The following is a 24,362-nucleotide window of genomic DNA, read 5'->3' as shown; positions in this document are numbered from 1 at the left end:
CGCTTAACATACAGAAGGTCCCAAGTTCAAGTCCAGTGGAGCCATAAAATAAAATATATATATACATATATATTTTTTACAATTTTTATATGTCACTTATTTATAGTAAGCATTTGTCACGAACATTTCTTTTTTAGTTTTATATTTATAAGAAAATTCCTTTTAGTTTGGTTTTAAAAATTAGAGTCATTTATTAAAAAGACCAAATAAGATTATCTTCTAGACATTGTGAGACATGTAGATCAATTTATATATTTTGTATCAATACTAATCCTTTTTGCAAGAAATTCAAACAAGACATAAAGGTATCCTTTTGATTTTTCCATTGCCTAGCACACATTAGGTCCTGGGTTCGAATCCAACCAGGAGATGAGATATACATATACACACATGTTAATATATGTCCAGTTTACTATGAGATATTTTATTTTTTTCCAGATATATTTGGTAATTGCGAATAGGGTTTTTTATATACTTTTTATTTAAGTGTTATCTGTGTGGTCACAATTGTTCAAACCAATTTATACAATGTATCAAAAGTTAAATGTTTTTGCAATTGCAACATTGTTAATAGAGTTGACCTTTTGTTTCAATTCCGGGTCACTGTGGGTTTAAATAGATCTCTATTGTTAACTATGATTATGCCTGATGAAACGGTCTGGAATAGACTGAGAAACGCGTTGCAAAATAAATACTGTTTGTTTTATACCACGACCCGGTATTTTTGCTTCTTTCCACGATCCACTTGTTTTTGAAACAGGACTTTTACCACGGAACCTTTCATACACTGACACTGTCGTTTTTGGAGAAAAGTCTCGGTGGCGTGAGTGCAGCAGGAGAACACCTATCAGCTTGCAGCTCACCTGGTTCGGCCATTGGCCCTGAAAAACGTGGGTGCTACTTTCTAGACGCCTATCTGGATTCCACAGGTCCTCTGGGTGAGACCTCCAGCGTACTGACTGCTGGAATTTGAATGTCAGCCTGCTTTATCGCACCTTATTCATTTAAGGTGCCACTTTCCTTGTGAGTAGTTTTTTGCACATCACTTTTATATTTGTTGTTTGAACGATTCACACTATGTTGGCGCCCCTTGTTTATCTTCCATTCTAGACACCCTGACCCATCGCACCGCGGGACACAAGAGGAGCACGCCAAACACCTGAACACATCACTGTTCACATATTAGGATTGGACACTTATTTTTTACATCACAGCAATTTTTGGGACATTGATAAGTACTTTTTTTATATATTTTACTAATCGCCACAAATATCATTGTTTATCTGTGATATCTGATTATTTCAATGTATCACTAATATTATACACAAATTGTCCTGAGCACTTGTTTTACACACAACTTATTTTCGTCATTATTATAATTTTTTACACATACCAAACACTGTGCTGTTTATAAAAAAATAATTTTTTTTTTTTTTTTTTTTTTTTTTTTATTTATGCATACGGGTACAAACCCAATCATAAAGTGGTAGGTCCCACTTTGATAACCTGTGCTCCAAGCGCATCCTCTTAAGTTTTTTCCTCCTCAGGAATTTCTTTTTATATATATATATATACATACCGATTGTCATTGGCTAACCCATGTGTTCCGTTAGAAACCAAAAGAACGAAGAAAATTTGATAATAGAAGTAAACTGGAAAGCTGTTTAAAATTGTACGTTCTACCTAAATCATGAAAGAAAAATGTTGGGTTTCATGTCCCTTTAAAGGGACATAATACTCATATGCTAAATCACTTGAAACTGATGCAGTATAACTGTAAAAAGCTGACAGGAAAATATCACCTGAGCATCTCTATGTAAAAAAGAAAGATTTTACCTCACAATTTCCTCAGCTCAGCAGAGTAAGTTCTGTGTAAAAAGTTATAATTCAGCTGCTGCTCAGCTGCAGGTAAAAAAAATATAAAAAAATGAAATGAACAGCAGCCAATCAGCATCAGCAGTGCTGAGTCATGAACTCTTTTAGTGTGATCTCATGAGATTTGACTTAACTCTCATGAGATTTCATAGCAAACTTCCTTACACTGAATAGGGAAATAACATGAGAGTGCATGAGGCTCATCCCTTTCAGCTGTCCCTGGACAGACATACTGATATGCTGCTTAGAAATCCTTTACAATGGGATGTGGCTACTGAGGAACTTTTGAGGTAAAATATCTTTCTTTTTTACATAGAGATTTTCAGGTGATATTTTCTAGTCAGCTTTTTACAGCTATGCTGCATCACTTTCAAGTGTTTAAACATTTGGGTATTATGGCCCTTTAACCTTAATTTTTGCTGTTTTACCTCTACACTGGTACTTTAGACTTTGCTTTGTGTATATTTTTTAGAGGGACCCCATATCCCATACTGCACAGATCTGCAACTAAATAAGAACAACCATAAAGCAGCTTTGAAGTGAACGGGCAGACTTGGCAGAAGGATGATTATAACTGAGGTCATTGGGTAGGATTACTCGCTGTGGTCCCCAGTGAGTAGCCGGAATAATTTGGGTAGGAGTATACACCATGCAGCATAGACCCAAACAGTGCCCAGGATAGGATCAGGTAAGCTATTGGAGTATATTGATAACCACCATTATTAATACACAAATACACATTTTTCTCACGACAGAATAAGCTCTTTTTTGATGGATAAACATATTTTTCACACCAAACTGTTCTGTCATATAAATGATAGAAACATTTTGAATACAGAGTGGCATTTACATGCCTTACTGAAATAAATGTATTTCCTCTGAGGTTGTGTTCGTTATCGCAGATTCTCAGCACAATTGAGAGAAATCACAGAATGAGAATAATCTGACTAACCTGAGAACACAAACAGTATTATTTAAAGGGACATTCCGGTCAAAATTTTAATGCACATAGATGAATTATATTGCTGAATAGAAACTTATTTGCAATATACATGTAGTGGCAAAAATGCTTCTCTTAAAAATAATCACTGCTTTAGTGTTAACATTGTTCTCTGCACGTGCATGTGAAGCATAGCTAGATATTCTCAGTGCAACAGCACTTTTCATACTGCAGCTGCTCAGAGCACCAGTGGGGCCTGTATCATGTCAGCAATTAAAGGGACATTGAACCCAAATTTGTTCTTTCGTGATTCAGATAGAGCATGCAATTTTAAGCAAGTTTCTAATTTACTCCTATTATCAATTTGTCTTCGTTCTCTTGCTATCTTTATTTAAAAAAGAAGGCATATAAGCTTTTTTTGGGGTTCAAAACTCTGGACAGCGCTTTTTTATTGGTGGATGAATTTATCCACCAATCAGCAAGGACAACCCAAGTTGTTCACCAAAAATGGGCGGGCATCTAAACTTACATTCTTGTATTTCAAATAAAGATACCAAGAGAATGAAGAAAATTTGATAATAGGAGTAAATTAGAAAGTTGATTAAAATGTCATGCTCTATCTGAATCACGAAAGAAAAAACTTGGGTTCAGTGTCCCTTTAACAAATTGAGTCATCACCAGATTGTACATTCAAGCAACTTAGGCTCTCTGAGCCGTGCTATATTAAAAATGCTGGTGCACGGTGCATACTTAAATACACTTTTGAAACAACCATAGCTTTTATTAGAAGCATTTTTTCTAATACATGTATATTTTGAAAAATGCTTCTATTAAAAACTGAAATGCATCCACGTGGATTCCAATTTTGACTGGAATGTCCCTTTAACTGTGCCCTTTTTTGCCTTCAGGTATATAAGGTACAGTGCACTTATACAGATCATTTCCTTATGTGTATTAAGTTCATGCCTAATACAGTATAATATAATATAAAAATGATTGTAAACGTTTAGTGCTCACATACTGCATTAGGTAATGCACTAGAAGACACACATTAAAATTTGCTCAGATCCTTTGTGAATAATTTATCAATAATATGGCTTTTGTAAAATAGACAATAAAAATAAATTAGTTAGTAGTACTCAGAAGTTTGTCTAGGCAGAATAAACTTATAGCTGTCAGTTTCATTCCTATAAACAATTTAGAAAAAAAAATAATTTAAATTCCAAGAATAAGGGCTAGGTTAGAGTTTTAGTAGTAATGCTACGAGCTGAACTTATTATAACCCATCACCCATGCCGATAATATTGTTGATAATATTGTAATTAATTAAAACCATGGTGATTAAAGGGACGGTCTAGTCAAAATTAAACATTTATGATTCAGATAGGGCATGCAATGTTAAACAACTTTCCAATTTATTTTGTTATTATTAAATTGGTTTTGTTTTATTTGTATTCTTTGTTAAAAGCCAAACATAGGTAGGCTCATATACTAATTTCTTAGCCCTTGTATTTAAAAAAAAACATGTCCTCATTTTTTTCTGTTTGTCTTCCACATTTGATATAAAATTTGCTGGTGCTGGTTTACAACATTGTGCTATAGCACCCCTTTTTAATTCACGGTTTGACAACAGGCTTCATCTACCTTTGTTTGTTTTTAAACGGATATGAAACAATGCTCCTTCCAAAAAAAAAAAAAAAGAGAACTTAAGTTGGATTCTGTCCTCTACTGAGTAAGGGTAAGAAACTGACTTCCAGTTATTGTTCAGTGAATGCTAGAGAAAGCCAGCTCAAGTTGCTCTAGAAGATGTATTATATCACCCTATATATATGTCTTCTGACCCTTTGAGGGTCTGTGATACAAAGTAAAGGACCCTGCACAAACGAAGTTTAAAAAAATAAAGTAAAACAATTAAATATTATGAATGAATACATACTGTAATCACTTCTATTAAAGGGACAGTAAAGTCATAATTAGACATTCATGATTTAGACAGAGCATACAATTTTAAACAACTTTCCAATTTACTATTATTTAATTTGCTTCCTTCTCTTGTTATCCTTTGCTGAAAGGTTTATCTAGCTGCTGATTGGTGGCTGCAAATATATATACCGATTGTCATTGGCTCACTCATGTGTTCAGTTAGAAACCAGTAGTGCATTGCTGCTCCTTCAACAAATGATACCAAGAGAATGAAGCAAATTTGATATTAGAAGTAAATTGGAAAGTTGTTTAAAATTGTATATTCTACCTAAATCATGAAAGAAACATTTTGGGGTTTCATGTCCATTTAAGTACAACCCACTATTTAGTGATTTTTTATTACAACAATAAAACAACAGTTTTATATCCCTTTAAGGATAATACTACCAATTATATAGTTATAGGACACTATAAGCATCTGGGTGAGGTTCAATGGAAATTTATCTCAATTTTATTACAAAAAGTTTATATATATGAAAAATAATATAGAAAATATTACAATTAAAGGGACAGTCAAGTCCAAAAAAAAACTTTCATGATTTAAATAGGGCATGCAATTTTAAACAACTTCCCAATTTACTTTTATCACCAATTTTGCTTTGTTCTCTTGGTTTTCTTAGTTGAAAGCTAAATCTAGGAGGTTCATATGCTAATTTCTTAGACCTTGAAGACTGCCTCTAATCTGAATACATTTTGACCACTAGAGGGCATTAGTTCACATGTTTCATATAGATAACATTGAGCTCATGCACGTAAAGTGACCTAGGAGTGAGCACTGATCGGCTAAACTGCATGTCTGTCAAAAAGAACTGAAATAAGGGGCAGTCAGCAGAGGCTTAGATACAAGATAATTACAGAGGTAAAACGTGTATTATTATAACTGTGTTGGATATGCAAAACTGGGGAATGGGTAATAAAGGGATTATCTTTCTTTTTAAACAACAACAATTCTGGTGTTGACTGTCCCTTTAACAATAAGTGTGAATGTAAAAAACATAACTAAAATGTTCTTTTTAGTTCTGCAAAATTGTATTTCATTTCAACATTTAATTCTCCTGCATATATCTCTGGTTACCAAAAAACACTTTGCCACATGGATTAGTATCAATTATTTACCACATTGCACCGTTTAAAAACTTTAGCACAAAATAACTAGATGTTTAAAAACTTTTATTCTAAAGTTGCTTTTATTCAAATTTTCAAAAATGTTATTTGATTTTGAAATGTTGCTATAAGATTGTATTGCATGCACAGTAAACACTACAAAGCCAGAATTATAAATAAATGAATTGTTAGGAAACCTTCCCTATAATAGACTACAATGAGTGTTACTAGGATTAATACTGTTTTGAGTATCTGTTCCTAGGTTACAGAGTAAAGTAAATATTTCTGCTAACTTGTTGATAGAATGCCTATGTGATATGATACAATAAATCTAAGCACTTTTACTAAGGTTAAAGTATACTTAAAAAGAAACAACGCTAAAGTAGTAAAAAATTATATTATTACATTTAAACATTTTAAAAGATGTATTATTTAAAGGGACAGGAAACCCCAACATTTTTTTTATGATTTGAACAGAACATACAATTTAAAATAACTTTCCAATTTACTATTATTATCAAATTTGCTTTATTCACTTGTTATTCTTTGTTGAAGGAACAGCATTGTACTACTAACAGCTAGCTGAACACATCTAGTTAGCCAATCACAAGAGACAAATGTGTGCAAGCACCAGTCAACAGCCAGCTCACACTAGAGTAGGATATGTACGTATTTTGTTTCAACAAGGGATAACAAAGCACATTTGCAAACAGAAGTGAATTTTAAAAAGGGTCTTACATGTATATGCTCTATATGAATCATGCTAGTTTAATTTTGACTTTCCTATCCCTTTAAAGGGATGTTCTAGTGTAAAATAAAAAGCTCTATTTTGCTAGAGAAGTTTGGATTTTAAAATTGGAGTGTGAAAATGTTAGTGCTATGTGTGCTAACTTCGCTAGAGCGCAATACATTTTTACTTCCATATTACAAGTTGAAAGTAAAATGTTAGCGCTTGAGTAAAAGCCCTGGGCGCGCTTACATCTGCAGGTCAGAAAGTGCAGCCGCGCTAAATACTCACTTAATAGATTTCTATGAGAAATACTACAAAACTCAAGTCCTGGCTTTCTCTCGAGCGCTAACTCGAAGGTGCACTAAGCCAAATCAAAAAAAGTGTCCTGCACAGAGTCTATTTTAAATTTAAAGGGACAGTAAAGCCAATTTTTTTTTGCAGTATTTAAAAGTTTATGTGAGTAAAAAAACATCAAAGTATACGTTTTATATATTTTTTTCTCTTTCAATTTGTAAAGTGAGCCTGAATATTTAATTATTTCCAAGCTCTCCGTGATATTCATTATTCATCTACCATGGTTACCTGGGTGCCAGCCTCCTAAACGCTCACTGAAGTTGCGCAGTTCAGTAATCTACATGTCACGAGCATGTCTCTTTGACGTTCGTGTGTCAATTCTGTAGAGCATGAGACTGATTAATAGAGTCCACCCTACAGACTTAATGTAGGAAACAGCAAGAGCTGCTCCGGAGCCCTTGCGGGGAAGGTTTGCACATGCGAGCCTGCTTCCCACAATGTAAGAAGCAGTGGTCATTAGACCGCTGCGTCTTACACTGTTTGCTGTGAGGTGGCGACAAGAAATCACTGAGAGCAAGCTCTCGGTGATTGATAGTCGTGCGAATGAAGGGGCGGGCATTACACACTCATCGGAGTTTGTAATGATACATACGGGCCAGCAGACAAACAGATCCGCTGCCCATAAGCAACGAAGGCGGGCGGACAGCTTCGCAAATTGAGAAGCTGTCCGCCCGCCATTTTAAAACATGGGGCCCTTGGTGTGTGTGCTACTATTGTGGGAATTAATTTAATAAAAGTATAGTTTTAACTTAAACTGATTTACCCTGAACTTCCTTTGGACTATTCTTCTTGACTGTCAGTCAGCGTAGGATTGCATAGTGTTGCGGTTTAGCTCTCCCAGATGCGCTTGGCCACTGGATGAACAGGTGACAATTGGATCCCCCGCTGGTCACAGAGTTCCAAACTAAGACGTTACCCTTAGAGATAGTGAATGCCATCTGAATGTTAGACTACCGGCCTTGAGGTACTGTGCTTGGCTGCTATTGTACAATGTTTTTTTTTACATATGGCTCAATCTGTATTTATTGGGCTTAAAGGACCACTCAATTCAGTAGAATTGCATAATTGACAGGTGCATAATAAAAAGACAATGATTTAACGCCTACTCTGAATTTCAAACCTGCTCAACGCCTCAGTCTTGTGTGAGCGAGTCGGCATAATCATTATTGTTTAAAGGGATCATTACTTAAAGCGCGGCTATTGGATTATGTAAAATAATGTTGCGTCCTGATTTGGTGGAGGCTGGCTTGAGTTTGGCACTTTTTTTTAGTAAGTAATATACACTAAATATATATATATATATTTTTTTTAAAGCATAATCAAAATCCACATTCCTTCTGGGAGAAAGTTCTTTGGACAGACAAAACAAAACTAGAGCTTTTTGGCAAATCAGCTTTATGTTTACAGAAGGGAAAAATAAGTTTTTAAAGAAAAGAACACCATCCTAACTGTGAAACATGCAGGAGGCTCAGTGATATTTTGGGGTGTCTATAATTTGTACAGGGCACAATGAAATCGGAAGACTATCAAAGCATTCTGGAGCCAAACGTACTGCCCAGTGTCAGAAAGCTGTGTCTCAGTTGCAGTTTATGGGTCCTCCAGCCGGATAATAACCCAAAACATACCTCAAAATTACACACCACGTAACTCACGTGATACGCCACTCTGTGCCATTGACTTCAGGGGTGGCGTTAAACCTCATTGTTTGGAAATATAGTGGAGGAGAGGGCGGAGGAATTCATATTGTGTTCTATCCACTTCCATCCGTGGGGGAGCACAACTTTGTACAGTGTATATGTTCTGTTCCTGTTTATGTCCCTAACTGATCACAAGTATATCTGTGCATTTGGTGTTTTTTTATGCTTTTAGTACATATATTTTACCAGCTTTCCATGAGATACACCACTTGCCTACCAGTATAAAATAGGCATGCACGGGAGCGGAGCCGGCCGGCGACTAACATGGCCGCTTAACCTGAGAGCTCCGTACACAGGCAGAAACCCGGAGCAAATCCTGGCACCAAACAGCCCTGGCTAAGTGAAGCATCGGCATCCGTCCGATACAAGCGTCATGTTTCCAGAATAAGTAGAACAGCAAGTGCGGTGATCACTAGTGTTAGCTACAAGCGGGCACGGACAGGAACCAGAGGACAAAGGTAAACAAAATTTAAAGCACCACTATCGAGTCCGGCAGGACCAGAGCTACGTCCCTGAATCCAAGCAATAAATCCCGACAAAAGCCAAGGGAATCTAACATAAGCGGTCCCCATACCCTGAAGTAAGAGGCCCAAAACTAAGCCGCACACTCGCCTAATTAACTCTGGGGAATAGGACGCTTGCACTGTAGACCCAGCACACAGCACTTACACCCACTTAACAAAGGGGTAGTAGAGCAGCTTGCTAAACATGAAAGTTTAATTGCAGATAAAGAAAGAAGGAAACAATAACTTGAACCACGTGTCTGGAATATAAGTCTGGTGGACTCACAAAGGCCTAAATAAACATACCAGCATATAAAACACATGAGGCCTACCTAAAGTTTCTAGTAGAGCAACATATTAAGCCCTTTAAACATCAGCTGACCACACGGATACAGGGCCTAGATAAAGACCTGCAATCTTTGGCGCCATCTAACTCACAGGTTAGAGATATCATTAGACAAGGTACCCAGCAAGAGGCCAATTACAACACACAGGGAGTGCAACTTATCTCCTCTCAATTAAAGAGGCATTATTCGAAGGGCTGCACCCCTAATACCTAAGTAACATATGGCAAGGTTCTACATACTAGCTTACACTACGACGCTACAGCACTACTTCAATGGCCTTGATGAGAACCCCAAGACAAGACAACTAAAGGAACCCTCAACACTTCTGGTAAACTTTTTCAAAATCCTAGAATCATCGACAGAAGTTGGCTCGGACTCACACAGCCAAGAAATGGCAGACACCAATATAAATACAACCCTGCTCGCTCAGCAGGATAAGGAACCTATCACCAAAGCAGATCTGATAAATCTACCCCACCAAAGACGACTTTGCCTTATTACTCACACAGGTGGGGAAATTCATTAAGGATGGCCTCACTGAAGTTAAAAAGGACATTTCAGATCTGGGAGACAGGATCTTATATCTGGAGGAGTACGCTGAGCAGGTGAGCAGGGAACTAGACTCCCACAATCGCACCATTGAAATACAAGATCAGATAATGCACCAGATGCAATTACACCTTGAAGACCTAGATAACCGAGGAAGGCGCAATAATGCTAGAATCAGAGGGGTTCCAGAGTCTATAGCTCCAAACCAACTTTCTTCTTACCTGCAACGGCTGTTCTGCTTCCTTTTACAGAACGAGGAGACCTCTCTGTTACCTCTAGAAAGAGCCCACAGGGCCCTTAAACCCAAACCACCACGGGACATTGTCCTACAATTTCAAGTTTTTACGGACAAGAAAAAAATCATAGAGGCCTCAAGGAAAGCAAAGACCATCACATTTGAGGGAAACAACATCCAAATCTATGCAGACCTGAGCCCCATTACACTGAACAAAAGGAGAGAAGTGAAATTCCTGACCAACCATCTCCAAAACCTTAAGATTCCTTACAGATGGGGATTCCCCTTCAGTATCAAGGTATTAAAAGGCACACAAATGATTACCTACAAAACACCAGATAATTTGGACTCTTTTTGTAAGCAACTAGGAATATCTCAACCACAAATGCCGTCCCTCAATTCCATGCCAGCATCTAGAGATCAGTCTCCATCAACCCACTTCAAACCACCACGGCCGGACTGGATTAAACCAAACCAGAAAAAATCCAAGATGACCTCAAATCGAACCCCCACAGAAACAGAGCATTCATGAGACAACCACAAGTTCTACAGGGACAGAAATCTAGATACAACACCTGGACAGGTGAATTTGTTCTAATGGGAACTTAACTCCTAATTATGCCCAAAAGGGCGCTCATATGAGACACTTGACCTAGCCAAGCTCATTGCAAGGATCGATAACAATAATAATGTAGTCGCCAGCGGTACTATGTTGGTGATATCTAAACAGAAATTTAACACTCTTCAAAGGGTTCTGCCCTCTAGCAAGGTAATAACTTCCTGTTTCTCGCTAGAAACCCCCCACCCTTTTTCTTTGACCTTCTGGTCGAGCAGCTACTTCTAGTAGCTGCCCCTATTGTTATAACTATGCAATGTTTGTTAATCTGGTTTGAATTGTTATCAGGATTGTTACTACTTTGTTTTCTGTTTTCGCACTGTTTTCCACTGGTTCCCAGTATTACACCATCCTTTTCACTACCTAAGAGCAGCCAAGTAAGGTATGTTAACTATACAAAACATCACTCATGTCTCACTCCACAACACACAATGGCAGGGACACAGACCATATTTTTTTAAAAAAAACACACAATACTTCTTATCACATTAAATAATATAAACACCCTTCTACCCCAAAAAAAATTCCCAGTGGCCCAGCGAGCACTTAAACTGATTACCCAGAACACAAAAGGGCTAAAGTCCCCTACAAAACAGTCAGTGGCACTCAACTGGTTCACCAAACATAAAAGTAAAATTGTCTTCTTTCAAGAGACACACTTCCTAAAAAATGCAGAACCCAAGTTTACCTCTAAACAATACCAGGTAGGCTTTTTCAACTCGCACAACTCCAGGAAAAAGAATGGCGTAGGCATATTACTACATAAATCTATCCCTTTTCAAATTATTCAGCAACATTTTGACAACGAGGGTCGTTTTTTGATCCTGGTTGGGCTCTTATACAATAAGGTAGTCACACTAGCTAATGTTTATGCACCAAACTCCGGTCAGGCCCGTTTTTTCAAACGCTTTATTGGGGAACTACTAGGAGTCTCAAAGGGCATAACAATATTGGCTGAAGACGTTAACATATCCCTAAACCCCACATTAGACTGCTCACAGGCTAAAAGCTCACACCTCCAAAGTTTGCTTAAAAATATTGCACAGCACTTCAGGTCTGCCACGCTTGTAGATATATGGCGACTTCAGCATCCATCACAAAAAAGTATACATTTTTCTCCAACCTCAGGCACACTTATTCCAGACTTGACCACATCTATATTGACCAATCCGGACTCACTCTAGCACAAGACACAGACATCGAACCTACAACATGGTCTGACCACGCAATGGTCTCCTTGATCTTAGACTGGCCAGACAAACCAATTACAGACTATAACTGGAAACTAGATGGCTCCCTTCTTTTACAGCTGCCTATAGTTAAGAAGATACAACTATCCCTACAAGACTATTTTAAACACAACACAACCCTGCACTCATCCCCAACCACGATATGGGAAGCCCATAAGGAGGTTATCCGAGGCGAATTTATCAAGCAAAAAGCTATCCTAACAAAAATCTATAAGACTGAATACAACCGGTTACTGAACGTCCTGCAAAATGCAGAATTCACGTACATGCAGCACCCGTCGAACATTAAGTACACTGAAACACTTAGGATTGCTAGACTAGAGATGAATAACCCCTTACGCAAAGAAAACCAAAAAAAGGCTTTTTACCTTAAAAGGCTTTATTTTGTAGAAGGGAATAGAGCGGGGACACTCTTAGCTAGGTCACTAAGAAAGAAAAGTATCGCCAACGATATACAATTGATTAAGACACAAAACGAATCAAACATCTCGGATTGTAAGGGTATAGCAAACGCATTTAGTGACTACTACAGCAAACTATATAATATCCCCCCCACTGAACATTCCACTAATACATCCCTCATAGACCGATATTTAGTCGAAGCCCAACTCCCCACACTTTCCAAGGAGGCATCAGACTCTATTTATATTGACCATGGAAGCCCTAGCCACACACATACGAAATAACACGAATATTAAAGGCATCTCACTGGGACAGAATGAATACAAACTCGCTATGTTTGCGGATGATGTCCTAGTTACAGTATCAAGTTACAGTATCTGCCCCTCATACCGGCATTAGTGCAAGAATTTACAGCCTTCAGTAATCCGTCTCACTTCCTCATAAACCAGCAAAAATCATAAGTCCTGGGTTTTTCGCCACCACAGAAGGTGGTCCTCTCCCTTAAAACAGATTGCCCATATAAAGTAAAAACATCCCAGCTACGATACCTAGGAGTCAAATTATCCCCTCGCATTTCACAGCTGTTCGATGTTAATTACAAACCCCTCCTCCAAACCACACAACAGACTCTCCTATCATGGCAAGATAGACCTCTGTTGTGGTGGGGCAGATTCCAGGCAGTTAAAATGACAATTTTACCCAGAATCCTTTACATATAACAGACTGTCCCAATAGCCCTATCTACAATATACATCCAGCAGCTTCAAAGGTGCATAAATTCCTTTTTGGGGACAGGTACGTCCACGAATCAATGCAGCCTCCATGTATCGACCAACTAGGGAGGGAGGATTGGGAGTTCCAAAAATTGAGACCTATTATAAAGCAATTGTGCTCCAAAGCATCTTTGATTGGCACACCAAAGTTAAAGCAAAATCTTGGGTCTCATTGGACTCACAGATTCTGAGAACACCATCCCCAGGTTCCCTTTGTTGGACCCCAAAAGCGTGTAGGTCCCTAGCGTGCCTTAAGTCAGCTTTATACCAATATATATTCAACACTTGGGACCATATCATAGCAAACACAACAGGTATCTCGACGAAGATATCTCCTTTAATGCCAGTCTACCCAAACATAGAATTTCTGGGAGGATACAAACCCAAGGGTAAAATGGGAATAATTCTAGAAACACCTGTCTCTGTTCCTTTCCTCTCTCTCCTAGACCAAGGGAGGTTAAAGTTGCGAGCCAACCTGCAGAACATCTTAAACGGCGCATTTGCATCGTGGCTTAAATATTCCCAAATCCAACATTTCCTACACAACACTCACATTAACTCAGACCTCACTAGGCCACTCACCCCATTTGAACACCTTTGCACCTCACCTGCCTTGCAAAGAGGAACACTAACTGTGTCCAGGAGCATTCTGGAGTCGGCTTTATCGACGCCAACCACTAAACATGTCACTCAATGGAGCAAAGAGCTCCAACACACTTTAGGAATACAAGACTGGAAACAGATATACATGAACACCCGAAAATCCTCAACATCAACTCGCATCTTAGAACTAAATTTCAAGATATTGGTACAATGGTACTTGACCCCAGCTAGACTCCATAAAATCTACCCTACATCCTCGCAGCTGTGTTGGAGAGGGTGTAACAACAAAGGCACCATGATACATATGTGGTGGGAATGCCCCAAAATAGCCCCCTTTTGGAAGGAAATAGAACAAATCTATAAGGAGGTGTTGGGGGAAGATTTTGCCCTAACGCCAGAAGTAGCTCTACTCAATAAGATTCCTATAGATAAATGTAAATTACATACCACACTACTACAGTTATTGTCTCCAAAGACTGTGCTACGAAATATTAGGTTGAGTTCCAATATTTTTGTCCATGCCATTCTCATATGTTTTACTTTTTAAAGTAATATGTGAAGTTTCTGTTCCATTACATTTGGAATCAAGAATGGTGGATACCAAATACTTTTGTCAATTTTCACTTAGTTTAAAGAAAATTGTACGTTTTCCTAAAAAAGTAGAAGGGTACCAATACTTTCGGCCATGTCTGTATTTTACATTTAATATGTATATGTGTGTGGGAAATACTATATTATATTAGACGTGTTTTGTTACATTTTTATTCTAGCCCTAACACTTCAGGTCTAAAGGTGCGCTAAATTTCCAACACTATTATATGTTACACTCACGCGCTACACATAACTCATCACTTGTAAGCGATGTTAGCAAGACCCTAATACAATGAAATTATAGAAAGCGCTACAAAATGTTGGCATGCTTATATTCTCTGGTTAATATCTTTAACCATTAGCTTAATATCAGATTGTGTTCTATTCTTGGTGCAGGGTCGCTATACCCTATATATATACCCGCAATATGAATAGAGCACCCTGTGTTATTAAAAAAACTCCACTTGTTTTCTAGTCCTTTATCTTTAAACTGATTTTCTTATTTCACTATAGGGTCAATTTATTATTGTGCGGACGGATATGATACGATGTAGCGTATCATGTCCGCCGCACATCAATAAATGCCGACAGCATACAATGTCGCATTTATCATTGCACCAGCAGTTCTTGTAAACTGCTAGTGCAATGCTGTCTCCTGCAGATTGGCCACTAGCAGGGGGGTGTCAATCAACCCGACCGTATTCGATCAGGCTGATTGCTGTCTGCCACCTCAGATGTGGCGGACGAGTTAAGGAGCAGCGGTCTTAGGACCGCTGCTTCTTAACTTCCGCTTCAGGCGGAACTGAAGCGGAGTGGGTCGAAAGCAGCATCCGCTGCTTCATAAATCGACCCCTATATGTTTAATGCCTTTCAAAGGGTTAAACACTTAGGCAACAATGATTTATTGCTTTCTGGGCTTGTTAGATTCTCTAAATAAATCTCATCAGCACTATGAAACCCCTGTCGTAATTCTCTAAAGGCAATTTTTACCTTGAGAACATGCTTTACATATGTGAAGGGGATGCATACATTACAATAAAACTCACAAAAAAAATCTAAATTTAAAAATCATATAAAAATTAATAAATGCGATATAAAAATTAAAAATATATTATTGTTTAATAGCATTAAAAATCAAAACAAAATTGTTCTGCAAAAATCGTATTTTATAGAATATTAAAATTTGTATTGAAATTTAGAAAAAGGTACATAGTATAAATTGTAATACAATTAAAAAGGGACTGTCAAGTCCAACAAAACTTTCATGATTCAAATAGGGTATGTAATTTTAAACAACTTTCAAATTTAATTTTATCACCAATTTTGCTTTGTTCTCTTGGTATTCTTAGTTGAAAGCTAAATCTAGGAGGTTCATATGCTAATTTATTAGACCTTGAAGGCCGCCTCTAATCTGAATGTTTTTTCACCACTAGAGGGCATTAGTTTATGTATTTCATATAGATAACATTGAGCTCACGCACGTGAATTTACCGAAGAGTGAGCACTGATTGTCTAAAATGCAAGTCTGTCAAAAGAGCTGAAATAAGGGGGCAGTCTGCAGAGGCTTAGATACAAGGTAATGACAGAGGTAAAAGTGTATTATTATAACTGTGTTGGTTATGCAAAACTGTGGAATGGGTAATAAAGGGATTATCTTTCTTTTTAACAACAAAAATGTTGGTGTTGACTGTCCCTTTTAATTACACTATACGTGCAAAAAATGCTGTGAAATTAGTAGTTATATTAAAGTGACCATACGTATTGGTTTCACCAGTACAGTACTGTTTTTTTTGGACATTGGTCTGGTTAGTCGTGAGATGTCACCAGTACAGTTTAGGACAACAAAATCAAAAATTATTAATTTATTAAAAGATTGAGTACATCAATCCTTGATAAACCAGCCTTTAATCGGCTTTATTAATTTATCCTAGCTTTAGTTTTATTTTACACAATGTGTGCTGTATTAATTTGTTTTGTAATTTTCCCTATGGGCCTTGCACCCAGACCTGTCTGGGGTTAACTGCCTGTGACTCTGGGGACAGTGCAGCTTCCTGAGAGTGCAATTGTGCACCCAGGGCTGTGCATGTTGCAGGGTCATGGGATGTGTACCCAGTCAGGTCTGAGAGTGCAGTCCCCTTCCGTGTTTTGTATATGTCTAGGGTGATTACATAAGCCTGTGCACCCTTCAATTGTTCCCAGTTTGTTGGATTGAGAGCTTGCATTGTGGGGCTGTTTAGAGACTCAGGTTTTGGAAGAGACCTTGACGTGGTACCTGGGCTTATCCAATTTGGCCAGATGCGGTAAACTAACTCTTCCATTTTTGCTTTTAATCTTATCTGAGAGCTTGCTAGTGAGTGCTGGACTTCCTCTCTGTGCTGCTGTATATATATATATATATATATATAGGATACAAAGGAAAAAGCGAGGACTCAGGAACTTGAAGCCAGGTGACTTTATTAGATATACAAGGTGAGTAGCACTAACACAGGTGTGCAAGGGGTGCTAGAGCTGACGCGTTTCGCGCATGCTCACATGCGCTTCATCAGAGATATATATACCGTATTTTTCACTCCATACGACGCACTTTTTCACCTTCAAAAGTAAGGGAAAATACGGTATATATTATATATATACATATACACACAGTGCATTAATGAATTAAAGGTGAATTCCTGGACAACAAATATAAGAAAGTCTTGGGATACAGTGCCACACGATGGTTGGCGTTATGACCTGCGATTGAGCGAGTCCTACAAGTATATCCTGCCTTAAAATCATATTTTGCCTCAAACGAGAAGAGCCCCACAATTATCACAAATTATTTTGTGCATAATGTGTCATCAATGTTCCACAATGCTATTTTGAAAATAGAAGGACAGGAGATTTCTATTATAGAAACTAGCAATATTTACAGTGATTTAAAATCAAAATTAGCTGACAGAAAAACAAACGTTTTCTTGCTGTTACAGGTGCAGCAAAATTTTAAGCAGCTTGAGGAAGAAGTCATATTAAAACCTGCTATTTTCAAAGAAAAAGTGGTAGAATTTTATGACACGTATTCAATATCTAGAGGGATGGGAAGGACCTATTAAGCATACCGAAAAATTAAATTGGGTTTTGTTAAATACTAAACTCACCTATGACAACATAAAGTTTGCAGTGATTACATTCTTCAGTATTTTTCTGAAATCAATTTAGTAGAAGATTAACGGTTTGATGAAACCTGCTTTGTCCTGCGCTACACTACAGATGAAAAAATTACCCACTGGAGACAAAATTCTGTACCAGTATCTAACAGCTGGATTGAAATATTCAACTACAAAAATATTGGCAAATTGGTAGAATATTGTCTCTGTTTACCAGGAACCAATGCACCTGACAAACAACTTTTTTCTTTGATAAACAATATGTGGTCCAGTGATAAAACTCAATTTCATGTTGAAACTTGGAAATGTTTGCTAATTACTAAATATAATTTTAACCAAACTTGCATGGAATTTTATAAAAACACCCAGGAAAATGAATTATTATTAAAATCAATACACTCGTCACAAAAACATAAGAAGTAAAATTAGGAATGTAGCTTAAAGGGACACTGAACCCAAATGTTTTCTTTCGTGATTCAGATAGAGCATGCAATTTTAAGCAACTTTCTAATTTACTCCTATTATCAATTTTTCTTCGCTCTCTTGCTATCTCTATTTGAAAAAGAAGGCAGCTAACCTTTTTCTTTCTTCAGAACTCTGGAGAGCACTTTTTTTATTGGTGGATGAATTTATCCACCAATCAGCAAGAACAACCCAGGTTGTTCACCAAAAATGGGCCGACATCTAAACTTACATTCTTGCATTTCAAATAAAGATACCAAGAGAATAAAGAAAATTTGATAATAGGTGTCAATTAGCAAGTTGCTTAAAATGTCATGCTCTATCTGAATCACAAAAGAAAAAAATGTGGGTTCAGTGTCCCTTTAAGTTCTTTTGTACCATTTTTTATTAAAACCATTTTGTTTTACTGCTACACTTGTTTCTTTATTACTTGGATCCCAAAATCCTAAGTATACAATTATGTACTAATCTACCCATATTTGGGGGGTTTTCCTCGCAAAATTACTTTCATAATATATAATATAAATAAAAGAAGTACATTTTATTGTATTCTTTCACTTAAAGGGACATCCCGGGTCAAAATTTAAATGTACATAGATTAATTATATCTTTCAATAGGAACATATTTGCAATATACATGTATTAGCAAAAATGCTTCTAGTAAAAGTTATCACTGCTTTAGTGTTAACATTTTTCTCTGCACGTGCACGTGAAGCATAGCTAGATATTCTCAATGCACAAGCATTTGGGGCTTGTATAAAGTCAGCAATTAACAAATTGAGTCATTACCAGATGATAAAAGCACTTTAGGCTCTCTGAGCAAGTGCTGTGTTTAAAATGCTGGTGCACGGTGCATACTTAAATACACTTTTGAAACAGCTATAGCTTTTATTAGAAGCATGTTTGCTAATGCATGTATATTACAAAAATGCTTCTATTCAAAACTGAAATGTATCCATGTGGATTCCAATTTTGGCTGGTATGTCCCTTTAAAGAAAAAAAAAGCTGAGCATACTCCGCAATATTTTTTCAACTCATGCTGGCTGAGCTATTTTAAATGTCCTGGTTTTACATTTGAAAAAAAATGGTCACCTTAAAGAGACAGTCTAGTCCAAAATAAACTTTCATAATTCAGATAGAAAATGTAATTTTAAACAATTTTCCAATTTACTTTTATCACCAATTTTGCTTTGTTCTCTTGGTATTTTTAGTTGAAAGCTTAACCTAGGAGGTTCATATGCTAATTTCTATGCTTTTGAAGGCCGCCTCTTCTCTCAGGGCATTTTGACAGTTTTTCACCACTAGAGGGTGCTAGTTCACGTTTATCATATCGATAACACTGTGCTCAAAGGGACAGTCTACACCAGAATTGTTATTGTTTTAAAAGATAGATAATCCCTTTTTTACCCATTCCCCAGTTTTGCATAACCAACACAGTTATATTTATATATTTTTTACCTCTGTGATTATCTTGTATCTAAGCCTCTGCAAACTGCCCCTTTATTTAATTTCTTTTGACAGACTTGCAGTTTAGCCAATCAGTGATTGCTCCCAGGTAACTTCACGTGCATGAGCACAGTGTTATCTATATGAAACATAATGAACCAACACCCTCTAGTGGTGAAAAACCTGTTAAAATGCATTCTTAAGAGGCGGCCTTCAAGGTCTAAGAAATTAGCATATGAACCTCATAGGTTAAGCTTTCAACTAAGAATACCAAGAGAACAAAGCAAAATTGGTGATAAAAGTAAATTGGAAAATTGTTTAATATTACATGCCCTATCTGAATCATGAAAGTTTGTTTTGGACTTGACTGTCCCTTCAAGCACATGGAGTTCCAGTGAGCAAGCTCTGATTGGCTAAAATGGATGTCTGTCAAAAGAACTGAAATAAGGGGGCAGTTTGCAGAGGCTTTGATACAAGGTAATTACAGAGGTTAAAAGTGTATTATTATAACTGTGTTGGTTATGCAAAACTGGGGAATGGGTAATAAAGGCATTATCTACCTTTTCAAACAATAACAATTCTGGTGTAGACTGTCCCTTTAATATATATGAAATTTAAAGTGTGTTATTTTCTTTATTGTACAGTATTTTATATTTTACACTTTATCTGAGTCATGAAAGAATATTTTGGGTTTTTCATGTAAATATTATACTAGCAAACTCTAATTAGACACACAAAGAAACTATCGGCTAGATTACGAGTTTTGCGGTAAGAGTGGTTTGGTGCTAACTTGCAAGTTATTTCCACCGCTCACCTCCTTATAGCGCTGCTATTACAGATTTTCATAAACCCGGCGTTAGCAGGCAATATTGCAGCGTTGAGAAAAATTGAGCTCCATACCGCACTCAAATACCAGCGCTGCTTTGAGCTGGTTTTACGTGCTCGTGCACGATTTCCCCATAGACATCAATGGGGAGAGCCAGCTAAAAAAAAAAGCCTAACACCTGCAATAAAGGAGCATAACGCTCCGTAACGCAGACCCATTGATTCCTATGGTAAAATAAAAGTTATGTTTACACCTAACACCCTAACATAAACATGGCAGCTATTATCCATTAGAGATGTACAGTTAAGAAATTTTCATTCCGAATATTCAGGGAAATTAGTTTTCCACAAATATTTGGTGGCTATACTATTTGGAATTAGTTTTGTTTAAAACGAAGCGAATACGGACTTTTCGTTAAATATTCATTCAAACTAATGAAAATGTTTCAAAGCTACAGGTGAAAAGTTCACCTGTAGCTACAATACTTACCTTAAATTGCTCTATAGAGCATGGAGAGTATGTTACATTCATTATTAACCCCTTTAAAAAAATACAAACAAATAAATACGGATGATTTTAATCAGTTTTTTTTCATTGGTGCATTCATTCGGATATTAATTTTAAAAATCCGATTTTCGTGACGAATGTGCATTAATCTGAAAACGAATACACATCTCTATTATCAACTGTCCCACACTCTATAAAGTGTTACGTGGACCTATTATTAGGTAAATTGCACAATCTATTTCCCTCACAATCTCCTATGTGACTTGGTGCTGAGTTTTGCATTATTAGTCCTGCAATAACTAAAATATTAGAGGGGTTGCATGTCTGCATTGTTGCTGCGGTCTTATCAGGTCCAAAGTAAGAGCTCTGTTTCCCCATATGGAGAGCAGTGGGTGACATTACTCTGCTTCAGGCACTTTGCTAATGTGTATGACGTCTAGTCACTTGTCATTACATGCTCTATATAGAACGAGGAAGAAATAACGGCTTGTCGCCCTCTACACTTAAGGAGTTAGTACAATGTAAACTAAGGTTGATGTTTCTTAACCATTTGACCTAAAGGCGTACTGAAAACATTGCTACATAATAGGACAATTAGTTAAAAGACAAAAGTAAAATTTGTTTAAAATGAACAAATAAAAGGATTGCCTCATAAATATTTGAGCAATTTCTACTAGTCATTTCCATTTCCTAAGAAGCTCCAGCGTGGCTTTAATAGTATTTAGTCCCTCTAGAGTTTTAATTATAATAACCCGACCGGAGATATCAGCTGTCTCTTCTTCAATCATAAGGTATATGGAGAGAAAACTGACCCCTGCCTAGTGTAATAAGCAAGAGATTAGAAATATTTGTATCCAAGTGGATGGCGCACAAAAAGTGCTGAATGCGGTAGTCAGGGCTGGCTCTATGGTTTGTGAGGGCAGCTGCAAGTGGTAATTTAATTTTAAAGATGTCGATTTTATGCTTCTAATATTCACTTGCATTACATGTAAAACAACATTTATATATAAATTCCTTTATCCTTATAAAGAATAGACGCTGCACTCACCGGTCTTGAAAAGAATGTTTAATTTAATTTACATCACATAAACATGACAAATACCCCCAGACGTTTCGGTACCGGACTGGTACCTTTCTCAATGGGTAATCCAAGCTGTATCTCAAGCGTTCACCAAAAAATATTGTACTCTAGCGCTTTTAAAACTGCGCCGATTGATCGCGGTTTAAAACCACATCCACGATTATTTGTGCAGACCTATTATATAAACATATATACATGCATACACACCCATACATGTATACAAACTAAAGAAGTTCAGTTCAAAGTCAGCGAGTGTGCAACCCAAAAACGGGCAAACACGTGAGGGCACACGTCGTGAGTGGTCGCATTTTTCGCTATGTATACATACACACATATACACCCTCAATAAGAAATTGCAGCTTCTTCCAATAGATAGAATGAGCCCTACGGTAGTACCAGGGTCTGTCCTGCTACCTTTAGCAGAGAAGAGAATTAGCTCACTTGATGCTTGCAAGGTAGCAAAGGGGAAAAAAATGAATGCTGCCTCTCCTGCATCTGCCATCTTCTGTCAGTAAAAGCCAGCACGTTATAGCCTGTGTGTGGGTATTATCCAAGTTTTAAATTAAAAAAAAAAAAAAAAATGGACACAGAACTGCCAGTGCAAGGCCTGCCCAAGCACTGAACCTACCACACCAACCTAAAACCGGCTCTGTCGGTAGTGTATTTCATACTATTGCTTATTAGCTGACTGACAGATGCTATCCTGCCAATGTTTATTGTACCTGTAGAAGGAAAGCACCTGTCAGATTCAGATAGAGCACGCAATTTTAAGCAATTAATTTACTCCATTATCAATTTTTCCTTGTTCTCTTGGTATCTTTATTTTAAAAAGCAGGAATATAAGCTTAGGAGTCGGACCATTTTTGGTTCAGCAACTGGGTATCGCTTGCCGATTGGTGGCTAAATGTAGCGCTAACCACAGTGCTGAACCAAAAATGGTCTGGTTCCTAAGCATACATTCCTGCTTTTTCAAATAAAAGATACCAAGAGAACAAAGAAAAATTGATAATTGGAGTAAATTAAACAGTTGGTTAAAATTGCATGCTCTATCTGAATCATGAAAGACAAAATTTGGGTTTCATATCACTTTAAATGCCCCATTTAGTTTACTTCAGGAAACCAAGTATGACAACCTTGACAGCAATGATGGTGCATCAGCTGTTATAGGCACTTAAGCTTACCCCATAGGGAGATATGGGAAGGCACTGCTGACAGGGCTTGCTGGGTGCATTTCTGCCTCTAAGCATGCTGGATCTTTTATTCTGAAGTCACATTTTTTTTGAGAGTCAGCTTTCTTTTAAGGAAGTGCTCTTTATAGATTTTTTTGTTAAAATCTCTCTTTAAACAGCATAATTATTTACTAACATCTGCAATCTAACAGAGCCCATTACTGTTTATAAAAATGTATTTGACTACAGACTCAGCTGTTTTATGACAGTGAAAAGAAAGATGAGTGATGTACCAGAATTATATTTAAATGGACATGAAACACAATTTTTATTTTATGTTCCGATAGAGCAAACAATTTGAAAACAAACTTCTCCAATTACTTCTGTTACCAAATGTGCGGAATTTTTTTGGTACCCTTTGTTGAAGAAGCTACACTTCTGGGAGCTAGCTGAACAATGGGTGAGCCAAAGACAGGAGGCAAATATGTACAGGCACCAAATGGCAGATGGCTCGCATTAGAGTCGAATACCTCGAGCAGCCTCCCTCTTCGGCATTCGTCAATTAACAAAACTGCCAAATGCACAGGTCTATTCAAAAGTAACATGACCAAATAGATACAAACACTACTAGCTTAAAGGGACACTGAACCCATTTTTTTTTATTTTGGGATTCAGATAGAACATGCAATTTTAAGCAACTTTCTAATTTACTCCTATTATCAAATTGTCTTCATTCTCTTGGTATCTTTATTTGAAATGCAAGAATGTAAGTTTAGATGCCGGCCCATTTTTGGTGAACAAACTGGGTTGTTCTTGCTGATTGGTGGATAAATTCACCCACCAATAAACAAGTGCTTTCCATGGTTCTGAACCCAAAAAATAGCTTAGATGCCTTCTTTTTCAAATAAAGATAGCAAGAGAACGAAGAAAAATTGATAATAGGTGTAAATTAGAAAGTTGCTTAAAATCGCATGCTCTATCTGAATCGCTAAAGAAAAAAAATTTGGGTTCAGTGTCCCTTTAACGGGAAATGAAACCCATTTTTTTTTTTTCATGATTTAGATAAAGCAGCAATTTTAAGAAACTTTTTAATTGACTCCTATTATCAATTTTTTCATTGTTCTACATTTAGCCACCAATCAGCAAGCACTATCCAGGGTTCTGAACCAAAAG

The sequence above is a fragment of the Bombina bombina genome, chromosome 8 (genome assembly GCF_027579735.1).
Source record: "Bombina bombina isolate aBomBom1 chromosome 8, aBomBom1.pri, whole genome shotgun sequence".
NCBI classification, from domain to species: Eukaryota; Metazoa; Chordata; class Amphibia; order Anura; family Bombinatoridae; genus Bombina; species Bombina bombina.
The sequence above is the reverse complement of the archived record's forward strand: the minus strand, read 5'-3'. Positions refer to the sequence as shown.